The sequence below is a fragment of the Rhynchophorus ferrugineus genome, unplaced genomic scaffold (genome assembly GCF_030347505.1).
Source record: "Rhynchophorus ferrugineus isolate W39M unplaced genomic scaffold, kcgeb_rfMv2 rfM9, whole genome shotgun sequence".
Lineage (NCBI taxonomy): Eukaryota > Metazoa > Arthropoda > Insecta > Coleoptera > Curculionidae > Rhynchophorus > Rhynchophorus ferrugineus.
In genome coordinates this window covers 9,045,285-9,060,856 of record NW_027472588.1, presented here as the reverse complement: position 1 = coordinate 9,060,856, position 15,572 = coordinate 9,045,285, and the positions used below count along the sequence as shown (strand labels likewise).

The 15,572-nt window shown below is 31.6% G+C and overlaps 1 protein-coding gene and 1 long non-coding RNA gene across 2 annotated transcripts in view; one reads left to right on the top strand and one right to left on the bottom strand.

The window, feature by feature from the left end:
* Nucleotides 1-1,891: 1,891 nt before the first annotated feature.
* On the bottom strand, nucleotides 1,892-2,280 carry LOC143202204 (uncharacterized). Its single transcript, XR_013007097.1, has 2 exons — nucleotides 2,175-2,280; nucleotides 1,892-2,082 (listed from the first exon to the last, which is right to left on the bottom strand). It is a non-coding gene; the product is annotated as an uncharacterized LOC143202204 (long non-coding RNA).
* The window catches only part of LOC143202196 (putative multidrug resistance-associated protein lethal(2)03659), a 66,118-nt gene continuing 52,447 nt past the window's right edge, over nucleotides 1,902-15,572 (top strand). The window contains exon 1 of the mRNA XM_076413514.1: nucleotides 1,902-2,040. The gene's annotated coding sequence lies outside the window, so the exon portion shown is untranslated. The remainder of the gene's footprint in view (nucleotides 2,041-15,572) is intronic.

Genomic DNA, 15,572 nt, shown 5'->3' with positions numbered 1-15,572 from the left:
ACTCTTAGGAAAATGACAAACATAAAACAATCACAAACATAAATTTATGACCATGCCCGAGCAGGATTCGAACCCGCGACTAACGCAACAACAGGAAGACCGTCCTGTTGCCTTTACCACTGCACTAACCAAGGTGACATTTAAATTATTTTAAAAATAAAGTAATTATATCACATTTTAACCATAACAGGTCAGTTGAAAAGTCCCCGGCCTACCATAATAAAACACATTTTTTGGCAAAATTAGTTTTTTTAATTCAACATAATTTCCTTCAAGGGTGATACATTGATTATAGCGACCCTCCAACTTTTCGATACCATTTTTGTAGTACGATTTGTCCTTTGATTCAAAATAGGCCTCAGTTTCGGCGATCAACTCTTCATTCATTCATCGAAAATTTCTTCCCAGCGAGCATTCTGTTGAGATCTGAGAACAGGAAATAGTCACTGTAGGTCAGATCTGAAGAATACGGTGTATGAGGAAGCAATTCGAAGCCCAATTTATGAATTTTTGCCATCATTTTCACTGACTTGTGACACGATGCATTGTCTTGGTGAGTTAGCGCTTTCTTTCTCTTCAAATGTGACCGTTTTTCGCCGATTTCGTCCTTCAAACTGTCCAATAACGCTATGTAATATTCGCTGTTGATGGTCCTTCCTTTTTCAATGTAGTCAATGAAATTACCTGTGCGTCCCAAAATACAGACGCCATAACCTTGCCAGCCGACTGTTGCGTTTTGCCACGCTTTGGAGCGGGTTCATCGTGTGCAGTTCACTCGGATGACTGTCGATTGGACTTCGGAGTGAAATCATGGAGCCATATTTCATCCATTGTCACATATCGATGCAAAAACCGAATCATCATCAACTCGTCGTTGTTTTTGGTCAAAAGTGAGCTCGCGCGGCACTCACTTTGCACAGAGCTTTCTCATACCCAAATATTCGTGAATGATATGATGTACACGTTCAGTTGATATCTTTAGAATGCCTGTGGATATTTTTAATGTTTTCGTCGGCAAAAATCTTCTTTGCACCCTTGCCTAGGACAATTACAAATATTAAACAATCACAATCATAAATTTACGATCATTTTCCAGCAGGAACCGAACCCGAGACTATCGCAACAGTAGGAGGACCGTCCTGTCGCCTTTATCACTGCGCCAACAAAGCCGGCAATTCAATTATTTTAGAAACAAAGTAATTACATCACATTTTAACCATATATATTATATTTTATTATACACCAGATTTTATTCACTAAATTTACAATCTCGTACAACTTTCCAATATTGCTCAGAATGTTTTAAATAATTTTTACATTAATGGGGACCATATTATTGTTTGATTCCAGAAGTTACAGATTTTTGGGCAGAAATTGTGATATGAGGCGCACAGTGCAATGTGGGCAGAAATTGTGATATGAGGCGCACAGTGCAATGTTTAAAAAGATATCTTTAATTAATTTACTTGTCCAGTTGTAATGATTTTCAAAAAAATAAAATCTGATTTCACATTTACTTGTTATAACTTAATAAACACTTGATAGGTAAGAAATGTTCTGAAATTAGCTGATTATTATATTAGGGATGAATTAACTTACCGTGCGTCATTAAAATCGATGACAATACTTTTAAAATTACTCATTTACTAATATACATCATACTATACAATAATATCGAAGATAAATACTGTGCTAATTGCTATCTATCCATCTCCAAACTATACCGACGTCCGTATTTAAACAAACTGATACAATAATTAAAATATTTCGAGAAATCAACGCGTTGTCGTCGACAGTCCACATTTCTTTTAAGCGAAATGACCAGCGACGGGTTCAGTGCGTACTGACACCAGTGGCAAATGCAGGGGAGTAAAAAAACGAAGGTGACACGCTAACCATTTTTTGTCTCTAGCCTATCAGCATTTTGAAAAACATCACGTCTCTGGTTGAACATCTTCGGGAGGTTAGTTTTCTTCCAGTCGCCGTCGTAGTTTGTTCGAGACCCCCGTCTGTTTAAGTTTTGTGTGCGATTACCCTTTGGTAAGTCAGCGGTTTGCTTATTGTTAGTGAATATTAACCGACCTAGAACCGGAGGAAGTTATTTGTTTATATATACACGCGTAAAATAATCGTTCGAGCATCATATACGGTTCCTGTTTGATCATTAAACTTACTCTGTGATGGTACCACACATTTCGTCATTATCAGGTACCTTTGAACACTTAATTTATTCAACTAAATCATGCAGTATAATTTTCATTAACATTATATATTTCAACTATATTTTTCTATTGTTTTAACTGTCAAAATATCATAATTACAATATATAGAAACAAAGACCCGATAACTCTGGCAAGTATCTTAATTATATAGTGATTAGGAAGACTTGTTCAATAACCTAAAAATACATTTAGGTCAAACAATAATAGTATTTACCGAAACATATAGATTTCGAGAATATTGAAGAACTTAGGATAAATAAATTCGGTTCCTAATTAATAAACATACTACCTTTCGAACATTTGGAAACAATAAGGTAATTAAAAACGACAATAAAATTGATAACTAACAATTTATTAGGCTGATATTTAGTTAAAGTTAGTTAAATATATCTAGTAACAATAAAACAATGAATACACTTTTTCAAAATGACCACCCTTATTTTTAATCTCTTGCTCATTATTTTTATCAACTTGTTCAAGTATTCTGAGACCAATGTCGTCCATTCACATTTTAAGTGTTCCTACAACTGTTTTGAGCTAGATGGGCATGAACTCTACACTTTTCTATCAAGTTTATCCGACACTAATTCGATTGGAGAATAGGAAAAACAAATCTTTAGCCCATTAGATTAACTCCAGAAGGAATTATATTTTCAGATAACCCTCTTTTACAGTTTTCCATAAATTTAAATTATATGGTCGAGCTTATTATTACCGAATCATCGCCCAAGCCACCATGTTTTGATCGACTCACTAAATCAAGTCTATTAAAGCTAAAAATTTGATACTTTTCTGTCTACTTTTTATATGTTTTAGCTTACTCTAGTCTATTTATCTCATAAATACTAGTTAGGTATCCTTTTTAGTCTAGACAGTAGACTTCTCTTTACAATTGAATTTGAAAGTAGCGTTTAGCTAACATTACAACAAATATGTCTTCCTGCTTTGTTATAGATTCGGATCTCCTCCGGTTTTGTTACGTCCAATAGCTCGTAACAATTTAGCGCATAGAATATCCTTCCTAGCTCAGAATGTATATAGCCCATGGCCTTTCAAAACAAATCGGCCTCCTTCATCTTATACGCTTATGAACTCTGAATATTACATGAAATTACACTCAGTGTACGTTCAGAATGCACACTGAATTCTTTTATATCAGCTAAAAATATGATGTTTTCAAACTTTTGAATGTAATGTAGATTTAGATTTATTTGTAGATAAATATCTGTTATTAATGAAATTTAAGAATAATATTATTTATTCTTCTTACTTTCATATTGAAGCATTCCCTCGTCTTTACATGGACTCCATTATACATCTTCTTTAAAACGCATCATGAATCAAACAATAATGATCAGGTTTAACAATTTGGACTTTCAACTAATATTCTTAGTTTACCAAGTTTCATTCGCAAATATCTACCTCTTAAATTATAGAAAACTCTTTTGTTTATTGTAGCTGGTGATCGCAAATCAAGAAACGCCTCTCAATATATCTGAATTTTAATTAGTAAGGCAGCCAATTACCTTTTTTTATTTCCAATTTATTTCATAAGTCAGCTTCCAGCAACTTAGATAGTTCTTAACTGCTTCACATGAATATGAAATTCTAAAGATAATTAACGAATGCTTTTGTAAAGATGCTTTTGTTGAGAAAGATATTACAGAAGATTTTTTTAAATTAAACTGTACGGCTTAATTTTAATCATTTTCACTGCATGAAATAATACACCATGACGCAATTTTATTGGATTCCCTCTCTTCTAGCTTTAATTATCTATATATATTCATCAGAGAAGGCTATTTTTAAGCTTTGCATAATATCACTTTATATTTTATTTTATTATTATATTTTAAAACTTTTTTGAAAACATATTGGCGCCATAATATTGCGCTTAACATACATACATTGACCTTAACAGACAAGAAAGTTTGGTCCGTTCATAATTAACATATAATTCAAAGGCAATATACTTTGGATTTAATTGAGCTTATTTTAGAACTTTTTTGGTGTTTTAGGCCTGATAGCATATAGATATTCATTCCTAAATTGCAAACCTTGGCAATGATTGAACATTTTGATTTGATTCGTTCTAGTTATCTTGGGAGTTCTTTAGTACGTCTCTGATACTATTTTACTCCACAGGAGATAATTTATTCATGTATTTGCAGCATTTTTCATTATATTTTGCAGAATATGGCAAAATTAAAAGTGATACTGTGGTGGTGATAGGCTGTGATATATAGTATAGATAGTCGAATTAATTATTTGGCTAGGTATGAGCATACCATGAGCAACTTTTCCAGTTCTACCAAACACTTACCAACGTCCTCTTTGGGGTCAGGGTATTTTGTGACCCTTTTGCGGGCTTTAACCGGTATTCTATCTTTGGAACAAGCAAATTCAGATATTAAAGTACTCACCATTATAAACATCACATAATTTTCGATAACCTAAGACCGGATTATTAATATATAAATAGTATAAATCCTTAGAATATGTTTCGTACTTCCTGCGTCTAAATAACAAATATATTAAAACGAATATTAATTTAGACAAACATTTAGATATAATCTAGTATTATTTTCTCTTAATTTTTAAAGTTTAATAATACTATTAAAAATAAATTATCGGAAACTTATTAATAGACGGCGAATGTTAAAATTTCCGCGAAAGTTAACCATCAACCATCTAATTGTTACTGGGAATCCAATATATACACGAATATTGTTAAAAAATAAATAGTGCTAAAATATTTTTCAAAAAATAATTATTTATTCATTTTTAGTGACTCGTGACTGTTTGAATAATGATTACTTATACAATTCGGTAGTTTGAAAAGCATAAATATGTTTCCGTGAATATGATAAAAGGTGTTCAAGTTTAGACGCAGTTTTTTAGCAATATTGAATTTCATTATTTGATTTTTTTATGATCTTTTGATTTATTATTGACCAATAGACGGTTATCTACGAATGTATTCAAGAATCTAAAATATAATTATGTGAATTAGGTTATTCTAGTATTATTGAGATGTTGCTGTTTAAACGCGGAAGATGACTCAATATGTAACACCCGCGAGAATATTACATATAAAAAAATATATATGCATATATATGAAGATCGCGAACCCACTTACTGGCCCACAGACAGTAATAAAGTCCCAGACCTGCTGGATTTCTACATTACAAAAGGCATCTCATTAAATCAAATTAATATAGAAAGCTTGTACGATCTACCATCTGATCACACTCCAGTATTGTTAACACTGGGCGCGACAATCCTAAGAAAAGTAAAAAAGCCTAATCTTACCAACAAATATACTGACTGGACCAAATTCAGATTAATACTACAGGAACAAATAACTTTAAAAGTAAGACTTAAAAGTATAGATGATCTTGCTGCAGAAATGCTTACGACAAACGTACTTTTAATAGAATTAGTAATCAGACGAATCAAAATATCAAAAAATATAAACAGAATTGCTTTCAAAAGTATGTAAGTGAATTAAGCCCACAAGCAAAGAAAGATTATTCGCTATGGAAAGCAACTCGAAGATTTAAAAGACCAATTATTGAATGGGTTCAACGAGACAATGAGAAAGCTGAATTGTTCGCACAATACTTAGCTAACATATTTCGACCTAATGATATAGAATCTACCTAATCTAGAATCTAGAATCTATCTAAGATACGTCTCCTGTTTATCGACCCGATGTAGATCTAAATCTAATTTCTCCACTGGAAGTTGCCACTGAAATTGATGACCTAAAAAGGCGCCTGGTATAGATGACATTTCACCTGGATTGTTGAAAGAACTGCCACGAAAAGCAATCATCATGTTGACATATATATTTAATGCCTGTTTAACGCTGAAGCATGTCTCGGAATGCTTTAAGGTGGCACAAATAATTATGCTCAAAAAACCTAACAAACCTGCAGAACAAATCGAATCTTACACACCTATTTCGCTACTACCTGCAATATCAAAGCTATTTGAGAAACTAATATTTAATCGTATTAAACATTTGGTAACAATACCAGCTTTCCAGTTTGGTTTTCGAAATCACCATTCAACAATCGATCAAGTGCATAGAGTAACTGCGGCTATGGAAAGAGCGTTTGATAAAAGGAAATAGTGCCCTGCAATATTTCTGGATGTCTCACAAGCTTTTGATCGGGTTTGGCATTTGGAATTAATCGGTAAGATGAGCAAATTGTTACCGCGTAACTATTGTCAATTGCTGGAGTCATATTTATTTGGAAGAAAATTTAGAGTATCGCACGAAATGGCGTTCGCGACATTTAAAACAATTTCGGCTAGAGTTCCACAAGGTAGAGTTTTAGGACCTCTCATGTATCTGCTCTACACTGCTGGCATTCTAACAACAAAAGAAACACTACTTGGAACCTTTACTGGCAACATAGTTATTATGGCAAATATATCTCTGCCTAGGGCAATAGAAAATGTGCAAGTGGCAGTCAACAAAATCTACAAATGGACGAAAGATTGGAAAATTTAACCTAATAGCTCTAAATCTGTCCACATTAATTTTGCATTGAGGCGAAATAATAAAATCTTAAATCACTCAATAGATGCCCGATTCGTCAAGCAGAATCAGCTAAATACCTTGGAATCCATCTTGACGGTAGATTAAATTGGAAGCATCACGTTAGACAAAAAGCAAAACAGATTAGAACCAAAATAAAACAACTATACTGGTTAGTAGGAAGATACTCTCAACTTGATCTAAAATCAAAGAGGTTGGTGTATAATACAATTATAAAGCCAATTTGGACCTCTGGGATGCAAATATGGTCTTGCACTAAAAATTCAAATCAACTAGTCATACGCTAGTTGTGTGATAGTGCCTATCGCTATGTAACCAACGAAGAACTACACGATGACCTGAAAATTAAATGGATTTGCGAAGTTATCCAAGATTTAACGTGGAAGCAATAAAACTGCTGGACGGCGCGCAGGATGTCAAGAGATTGAAGCGAACAAAACCATACGAACTTATATAAAGTGTATACATTTAGTGTGAACTATAGCTATAAGTTAATAATTAATAAATAATTATAATTTTATAACTGAGGAATACATATTGATGTATTGTCTCGCATTCGTCTTGCTTGTTAATTAATCCAAGTACATAGGAAAAGTAGTAATAAATTAATTGTAAATTTGTAATTGTACTAAGCGTATCTTATAAAGATGTTATATATATATATATATATATATATATATATATATATATATATATATATATATATATTAATATTAAGTAAAGAATCTTTTAAAAACACGGGTAAAGATATCATCACAATAGGATGGTGACACATTATTGGGATACAATGGAGTTATTATTTTGTAAAAGAAGTACCAGAAAAAATAGTTGAGTCAAATCATTCTCTGAAAATGATTCTAAAAAAGAACTAAAGTATGAAGTGATTAATCTCGACCTTGTCGACCTTCAACAAAGACGAACGATGAAAAAGTCGATAGAATTAATTAGAGGTACATCAAAATTATTAAATTAGTTATAGAATCTCGCCTCAAGAAGTGCATACATGTTTTAAATCAGTTCATAACATTTTTAGCGTTATTTTCAAAGTAAATTTGTAAAATAACTGCCGCAAAAGCGATCAACCTGATATCTCACAAGATATAGCCCAGTGTGATTTTCACCGACATAAAACTGAATTTCTGAAGATCGCACCTGAATTTTGATAAATAATTTTTATTTCTATATTATTTTTCAATTTCGTATATTTTTTACTTAGATTAGATCTCATACTACCACACAGATCTCATTCAAACGCACAATATCGGTATCAATATGATGTACTAGTCTAAAACGTTGAACTAATATATATTATCAAATATTTCCTATCAGCATTTTTGTATAAATCAAACAAAATCATGTTTGCACTCAAGCAGAGTCAGTCTAATTAAAAGTATTCTAAATAATTAGGTAATTCAGGTAATTTCTACAGGTTTGCAACTCTAAAACCCACATAGATTAAATATTGAATGTGTATATAGTAACTACAGTTTAGACAAAATAATGTTATGATGTATTTATTGGTATGTAATTATTTATGAGTAACAATAGTTCGCGGTATACAATTAAATGAGTATCGTAATATGTTCATTCATAGACATATTTCTTAGATTAATCAATGCGGATGTATAATGAATAGGAAGAGATTTCTTGCAGCGTTATGTTTATCATCATGTGGTAAAGAATGAATATTACTGTTAACATTTAACCACATAAATAGAAACCACATATACATTTTCTGATGTCTAACTACACAATATATATAATATAATTAATATGTATTAATTATAAAACTGTTTAACAATTATTAATAATAATTATAATATAATATATTTTAAAACATATCAATATTACGTCAGATACTATATTAATAATAAAAATTAAATAAAATTTTTATTAAACTATTTTTTTGGGGGTTGGTTCAATAACAATAAACTGAGTACTGGTTTAATACTGCTACATAGGCCGCAAGGCGACAGGACGGTCCACCTACTGTTGCAATAGTCTCGGGTTAGAATCCTGCTGGGGGCATGGTCGTAAATTTATGTTTGTGATAGTTTAATATCTGTGATTATCCTAGGCAAGAATGTAGAATTCGACAAGGAAAATGATCCCAGTCACGCCACTAACTAGACTGGGTAAGACCGGATGTCTTCTAGGATGATTTCTAAGTGGGTCACTCGCCAGTCGGTAGGCTTAATGCCGAGGACCGTGGTTCGGAGCCAATGTTAAACTGTAGGTCCAGTCCTGATATTAGAGTTGGTAAAAGAAGACTTTAAAATATACCAAAAAAATACTGCTACATAATCGATATATAACATTAGAAAGACAGACATTTAGACAGAAGATTAGACATTTGATACATATCAGTTCTATATCTTATAATTGAACAATACTAGCTGCAACTATTTGGTATTTTATAAATGGATGGAATGTTCAATTTGCAATTTTTTTAATATTTAATATTTGAATGCTATTTATTAAGACTAGAAAAGAATTAAAAAAGAAATTTTAAAACCAAGAAAGAAGCTGTAAGAAGTATTCCACCACTATTAGTTACCATTGAATAACAGAATATAATGAAGTCAATGATTAGTCAATCAATCAAGTCAATGAAGCTATGCCGTAGCACTTTTGAAAGCAAAAAATCTCATTTCGAAAGTTCTACTGTAGCGGAATTGAAGTTTCAATTTCAAAAAAATAATAAAACGTTATCAATCAAAATGTATTAGTATTTAAAAATTATATGAATAAAGATACCTTTGAAACTGATTTCATTTTGAATAATTTTAAAATTATGAAAATATGTGTGGTCTTTCTCAATAACATAATTGAAGAAGATTGAGAATTTTTTTATTAGTATATAGAAATAACGATAAAAGACAATTATGTAATAGTTCTTAAACACTACAAAATATATGTTGTGTCTTCCCACAATCAGTGATACCGCACAAGACTGGTTGATCAACCATAAACTCCATAAGCTCAACGAATTGCTTTTTTCCTTTAAACATTAAGTAAAAATATGATAGCACCCGGACCACCAATATTACTATTTTTAAGCATAACATTTCTACAGTATGACGCACTAAGACCTGTTTTCCTAAAAGGCCAAATTCACAGTTTAGATTAAATATCAACGGACGACAATTATAGTTATACCAATACAAGATTTTTTGCTATAGAGACAAATATAGAATATAGTCTATTCAAAGATTTTTAATAGTGCGTCGTGGATATTTGTGACGTTCAAACATTACAATATTGCCGAAAACTAAGCATTAAGTTAGAACGTATGATGAGAAAATGAATACTAACTGCTTTTTAGGTATGGTAAATGCATTAAACAAAATTCAGTGATTAATTTAATCAAGAATGGTGTACACAGGTAGTAGCAGAAGAAATAAAAGTACAGTGATAACAAGATGACTTGCCAAATAAACACACCATCGAAGGAAACAAGAGCTAAACGTAAAAAGTAAATATGATCTCGAATGAAAATACAATACGTTTCTCAGATATACAATTGTTAATTAGGTGGATTAGGCTTCCAGGGGGATAACACTACATAAAAAATGCGCTTAGAAACTCTACCTCATGGTATGGAAAAGGGTTTAATGTAAACAAAACAATTCTAATCTACAAACTATTATACCTGTGCTCTTAATTATAGTTTTAACTCCTTGGATAATATATATATGTATATATATATATATATATATATATATATATTACATGTACTATAATGTTAAAATAAATTATATTTGTTAACATTTCTGTTTAATATTTTTATTTAGATTAGAATTTTGTTGTATGTCAAAACAAACTGAATTAAAACTCAGAATTGATGCGGCAACATTGTAATATTTCGACGTCACAAATATCCACGACGCGTTACTAAAAAAACTTTGAATAGATTATATATTATTGATCATTTATTATTGTTATAGTTTTGGACACCAACCAAAACATATCCGCAATCAACAAATAACATCTGATAAAACATCAGAAAAATTAGTAGATTAACATGGTTTACCGGAATATAAAACAATATAAATAAAAAAGTACTAAATTACTGTTTTGTTTAACACATTTTAACAAATTCCCAGGAAAGTATTATTGTTATGGCAACAAGATAATTTTATTTATATAACTATTTTGTTAAATGTTCACTAAGCATATTAAAAAAATTTATATATATATATATATATATATATATATATATATATATATTCCTAATTAAATAAATATACTTTTAAAGTCGCTAAATAACACAAAAGTGCTGAAGCTACTCGCGTGGATTAGTTTTTTAAATATTTATATAACGAAATATTATTATCTAACTATGAAAATCAAGCTTCATAGAAAACTGCCACTTAGTTAATTTTCGCAGTTCAATTCCCGACAAAACAATCAAAGCCAGTTCGATAAATCAGTCATTTTTTAAATGATTTTTTAGGCATAACGCCACATTATGTATTCCTTCCGAATAATTGGGATTTTCTCAAGGAGCTTTATTTCAGCGATGACCTCTTCATTTGGCCCAAATCTCTTTCCATCGAGGTACATTTTCAGGTTTGAAAACAGGAAATGGTCGCGGAAACATAAATCTGGAGAATATGCTGGATGGCATACCAGTTCGTAGCCCGATATATGAATAGTTGCAATGGTGACTACGCGTATTTGGATCTATTATAACATTTTCTTGATGGGAGAACCTCTTCTTCTTCGCTAAATTAAGTCGTTTTCCTTCTAATCAATGTCAAATATGTCCAGAAGCTCTAAATAATACTCACCAATAATCAATCATTCTTTGGCGATATTTATTAGCATATTTTATTTCTTTTTTTGGATAACATCTTTATTATATTATCTTCTGATATCCTGCGCATTGTCCATTAGTTGTATTGCTTCCACGATAGTATGATTTAGTGATCTTCTTTCGTGTTCTTCTTAAGGCTAAATCTTGGATAACTTCGCAAATCCATTTGATTTCCAGGTCATCGTGCCGTTCTTCATTGGCTACTTAGCGATAGGCATTGGTAAATAATCGAAGAATTATGTTTTGACAGTGTTGGATGACTAGTTGATTTGAATTTTTAGTGCAGCCCCATATTTGAATCCCATAGGTCCAAATTATCTTTATGATTGTCTGACAAATTAATCTCTTTGATTTTAGATCAAGTTGAGAGTATCATCCGACTAACTAGTATGACATAGTTGTTTTATTTTGGCTGTAATGTGTTTTGCTTCTTTTCTAATATGATGTTATTTATTACCACATGGAAATCACTTTTTTCATTTTTGCCAAAAACCCAAAGGGTTATTTGCTGTTCATGAGTGTCACACACAAACTAAAAGAGGCAGGTTGCAAAAACACACAGTATTGTATTAATAGATGGTAACTGTGGCAAATATTGATACGTATAACAAAACATCGATTCATACAAAAATATCAATACATTTAAAGTTACAGATCGGGAAATTAAAAAGTCACTTCTTATGAAACCGCCCTCGTATGACTATTATTTCATTGATGTAATTATGTTCATACAACACTGATCAAGAGAGACGATCGACATCCATTAAATAACCGACAACGGCGTGAAAATGAACAGAGTAAACCGATTAAAGAAAACTGCCATTGTTGTCATAACAGACATAACGAAGTCACAATTCTCGCCACGATTCCGAGAAATCCGCGACGTTTAGTAACCGATCTATACTTTTGCCAAATTTGACCTAGTAACGATCGTAGTGGCCGTTGATAAACCAGGTGACGATTATCGTTTTCATTGAATTTTTCGTTTAAAGCGTTCAAATCGGCGAGTCCCACCATTTGAAGCGTTTTAGGTAATGACTGTGAAGAAACGACCGTCTATTACGGTGCCGTTTTCAGTAATATCGGCATTGTTTGAAAGTGACGTTTGGTTTGTTGGTGATGGTTAGATTACTTTGGATAATTATTATCAAGGTAAAAAATGACATCTCGAAAAGGGCTTGCAAAATTGTTTTTATTGACATCTTAAATAGATGGGTTTAGTCCAATCTTATTTTACAAATAAGTATATTACTGTAGTTCCATTCTACCTCTATCAATACAGTAACAAGAGAACTGTGGGATCATTACTCCCGTGGGGAATAAGTATTATTATAGGACTTCAGTTATATAATATAACCATCCTGACATGTAAAAAATCACTTCAGTAAGTGATCTGCTGTACAACTTATAATCTAAATCTTATACTAAATATTATTCTAACTTATTTTAAAGTCTATCTGAACTTATTATAAAAGCTATTTTAGCTTTTTCTAGAGATTATTAAATCTCACTCATGTGTCAATTAATCAGTTCGTATGGTAGTTTACGTTTGAGCCTACGCACTTCATTGTCATCGCGCATATTTAACTGTTTGGCAAGTGCATTGGGATGCACTAATAGTCTTTAAGAGTGGTTCGCACTAACACTCCGACTCTCACTCGTTATGGGTTCTACGGGGATTTGCGCTGAATCAGTTTGTTGGACACGTAATATGGGGCATCGACGATGACTCGCAACCCTTTATTCTGGAACCTCTGGAGAATGTCTATGTCATATTTGCTATTAGTACCCCACAATTACATACCATAGGCCTAAATGGGATAATTTAGATTTACGCCCTATGAGCCAGTACATTTGGTTCAGTTTAACTCCAAGCTGTTTGCGTTTTGTCACTGTATGTTTTTCCATGTCAAACGTCGATCGAAACGCATTTATAAACGCCCAGATATTTAACATCGTCTGATTGCGATTCAAGTTCATGATTATTCAATTTTAATGAAGGGTATGTTCTTCTACAAAGGTTGAATGTCACATATTGTCTCAGTTGCTTTTAATACGCCACATTTTCAATCACAATTCAACTTTGTTAAGATAAAGTTGAAGGTTTCTTGTGGCTGATATTGGATCCTTGTGTGATAATAAAACCGCTGTACCTTTAAAATACATTGCATCAGTAGTGCTTCTTGAGATCGGTGGATCAGTATGTATTTTACAAACTGAAGTTAGAGTAGACTAACTTAAGCCAAATTTTAAAACAACACTTATATACTATACAAGTTCGTGTGCTTTGGCTTAAATCAGATTTCCTACGTATTATCCAAGGCTGTATTGCTTCCACGTTGGTGTGATTTAGTGACTTTCTTTCATAACATGTATATATATATATATATATATACATTGTTACACAAATATTCAACTTACAAAAATATTTCACTATTGGATAATTTAATTATGTGGTAATTAAACATTTTCTTCTTGATAGACAAGCATTTTTTCCACTAACCTGAAAAAAAGGCATGTAAAAATTATGCTTTACTATTTTTATTAATACTTACTACTGATACCATAAAATAATATTTTAAAAATTCTTAAAACACATAGATTGAATAAAAAAAATATACATTTAATATAATCGGCACTTTGTTAATTTAATTTAGTTTAATCAACTTTGACTGTGACAAATTAATCTCTTTGATTTTAGATCAAGTTGAAAGTATCATCCGAAAACATGTTGTTTTATTTTGGTTGTAACCGGCTAATATGATGCTATTTATTACCACATGGAAATCACTTTTTTTCATTTTTGCCAAAAACCCGAAGGGTTATTTGCTGTCCATGAATGTCAAACACAAACTAAAAGATGCAGGTTACAAAAACACACAGTGGTGTATTTTCCATGAAATAAACAATTTTTAATCAACACTAACATTATTTGTTATCCATTGCTTTCAAAATATCAAAGGTTGTTGAACTAAAATCGCTGTAACTTTGTAAGACATTTGTAATAGCACGAAACTTTAACACGTATCGTTTGAAAGATATTTTTATCCAGAACGATAGTGTCAGGCCTGACAATTATTGAATATTATTTAATATGAGGCATTATAAATAGAATACATATATTTTAAAATCAACAATTCAAAGTCGAAAACAAAAATAAAACATATCATAGATTAACATTAATTTATTTTTTCAATATTAGATGTTTCGAATACAAACCGGATACCAGGTCTGGTGAATACGGTGTGTGAAAAAGCAACTAGCTGAAAGAATTTTGTAATTTTTTCATGATTACAATACTGAATCAATAAAATAATGCTCCACAACAGTTTTAATGACATCTTGAACACAATAAATATCAATAATCGACCTAGCTGCCCAGCCAGGCTCCCTAAATTTAAAAGGAAAGTCAGTTGGTATCTTTGGAATTAGCACAACCTCGTCTTCAAACTTTGTTTGCCAACCTTTTAACTGCGAGTCTTGCTCCATTGCATAGATTCAGTTGATAAAAATTGCGTGGCGACATTATCATCGATCCAACCTTGAATTGTAAATTATGAAACCCAATGAATTTGGGAATTTATATACACTATTACATAATTACACAGTTTTTTACTACCTTACTCACGAAAAAGTGAGTGTTTTGTCGGACAAATCGTTGAATTAATTAATCCTTAACATGTAGCAGCGTGAACAATGGTAGAAACTGAACAACTGAACGTTAATCTTTCAATTCTGTCAATATTTATGAAAATATCCCTACTGTTTTCAGTCTCACTCTAATAATTGGTTTCATACAAACTTTTTCCTGACAAGTACGCACACAACCAAAACAGAATTAGCCAAATATGTTAGATGCAATCCTTCTGAAGTTATGCGCCTACCTACATTTTTTTATTTAATATAACAAATGCTAAGCTTGTTAATGAGTCCCTTTACACTCAGAAATCGATTTAAAATA